This window comes from Rutidosis leptorrhynchoides, chromosome 2, assembly GCF_046630445.1.
Source record: "Rutidosis leptorrhynchoides isolate AG116_Rl617_1_P2 chromosome 2, CSIRO_AGI_Rlap_v1, whole genome shotgun sequence".
NCBI classification, from domain to species: Eukaryota; Viridiplantae; Streptophyta; class Magnoliopsida; order Asterales; family Asteraceae; genus Rutidosis; species Rutidosis leptorrhynchoides.
The window spans coordinates 660,427,443-660,429,748 of record NC_092334.1 but is presented as its reverse complement, the minus strand read 5'-3'; the positions used below and the strand labels follow the sequence as shown (position 1 = coordinate 660,429,748).

The 2,306-nt window shown below is 34.5% G+C and overlaps 1 non-coding gene across 1 annotated transcript; it reads right to left on the bottom strand.

Annotated features, from left to right (window-relative positions):
* Nucleotides 1-1,382: 1,382 nt before the first annotated feature.
* LOC139895096 (small nucleolar RNA R71) lies at nucleotides 1,383-1,489 on the bottom strand. Its single transcript, XR_011775563.1, has one exon. It is a non-coding gene; the product is annotated as a small nucleolar RNA R71 (small nucleolar RNA).
* Between the last annotated feature and the right edge of the window lie 817 nt (nucleotides 1,490-2,306).

Sequence of the window (2,306 nt, the reverse complement as noted above, 5' to 3'; positions counted from 1 at the left end):
TTTTGTATCTTTTTATTTGTTTTAGCGTAATATTTATATTTTTCGTTCGTATTTAGTTTTAAGTCGTAGTTTTTGCCATAGTTATTTTTATTTCTAGATTTTTAGGCTTTGTCGTAAAATCCCTTAAGTGCTTTTTCTTTAGACTAAGATTTAGGTGCTTTAGAATTTTGCGACGCCGTTTTAAGTTTTTAGTACCTTTTTAAGTTATTGCCTTTTTAGATATAGAATTCCTTTTAAGCTTTAATATTTTTAGACGCAACTTTTAATTCTTAGTTTTTAGTTCCTTTTTAAATTTCGACGCGCTACTTTCTTATTTTTATTTTTCGACGCCTATTTTTTTTTCAACTTTTTATTTTTCAACGTTTTTCGACGCGCTCTTTTTCTTTCTTATTTCTCGACGCTCTAGTTTTTAGGACATAGAATTTTCTATTTCTTCTCTAAATTTCTTTAAATTTCAACGAAAAATTATTTTAAGCGGTTAAATTGATAGACATCCTAAATTTTCTGGTTCGTAGTAATAGTTGGATTTGTTAGTGGCGAGTTGTGGGCTTCCGATTTAAAGGGTCCTGGCTACCTGCTGCATCTATTGGCTATTCGAAACGTGGGCAAAATCAGAAAAGTCTATTAATTTGATAACTTATATAATTTTTAATTTTTATTACTAATAGGATATTCAGTGAATGCACCGAGCAAAACGTTCACCACCTTTTGTACGTTCACCACCTGTAACTCGATCAAGACATCTAGCAAATATTGTCGCCGTTGATTTTTCTTTAGAATCGTCATCTAGTCAATCAAGTACTCTAATTCAAATTTTCGATAATCCATTTTTTGAACCTAACCTCACAATTGAGAATCCGGAGAATATTCAGGGACAATTCATAGATCCTGAACCATTAATCTTTCCTCCGGAACCACCAATCATTCAAACAGAGATTGTAGAGGAACCAACCATTAAATCAGAATCCTCTAGTGATTCAGATTCAACAAATTCAATCATGGAGAATCTGGAACCTCTAAGTATGGAAGACCGAATGAGAGCTAAACGCACTGGCCAAGGTCACGCAATTACTCAACCTGACATTAATGCGCCAGATTTTGAAATCAAAGGACAAATCCTACACATGGTAACTAATCAATGACAATTTAGTGGTGCACCGAAGGAAGATCCAAACGAACATCTTCGTACATTTAATAGGATCTGTACTTTATTTAAAATCCGAGAAGTTGAGGATAAATAGATATATCTCATGTTATTTCCCTGAACTTTAAAGGGAGAAGCCAAAGATTGGTTATAATCGTTACCTGAAGGGGCGATTAATACATGGGACGTTTTAGTTGAAAATTTTCTTAAACAATTCTTTCCGGCATCTAAAGCCGTGAGACTTCAAGGAGAAATAGTTACGTTCACACAAAAGCCAAATGAAACTTTATATGAAGCATGGACAAGATTTGGAAAGTTATTGAGAGGATGTCCGCAACATGGTTTAGACACTTGTCAAATAGTACAAATATTCTACCAAGGATGCGACATCACTACAAGAAAAGACATAGATATAGCAGCTGGTGGTTCCATTATGAAGAAAACCGCAACTGACGCTTACAAAATTATTGATAACACTGCTTCCCACTCACATGAGTGGCATCAAGAAAAAGATATCGTTAGATCATCTAAAGCAGCTAGAGCCGATTCTAGCCATGACTTAGATTCTATTTCCGCAAAGATTGATGCTGTCGAGAGACGAATGGAAAAGATGACTAAAGATATTCAATCAATACGAATTAGTTGTGAGCAGTGTGGAGGACCAAATTTAACAAAAGATTGTCTCAGTATTGAACTAACAATGGAACAAAGAGAGAATGTTTCATACATAAACCAAAGGCCTGGAAATAATTATCAGAATAATTATCAACCGCCAAGACCAATCTACAATCAAAACCAGAATTATAACCGAAATGTTCCAAACAACAACCAACAAGGTCCTAGCAATCAACAAGTATCCAACAATACTTACAATCAGCAAAGACCTATTTTTCAAAACAAACCACCACAAACCGATGATTAAAAGCCAAATTTAGAAGACATGATGTCAAAGCTAGTTGAATCTCAAACTCAGTTTTTCACATCTCAGAAACAAACCAATGAACAAAATGCTCAAGCATTTAGAAACAACAAGCTTCTATTCAAAATTTGGAACAAGAAGTAAGCAACCTAGCAAGGTTAATAGGTGAAAGAAAACCGGGAAGTCTACCTAGTGATACAAATGCTAACCCCCGGAATGAAACAGCTAAAGTCATTACCACAA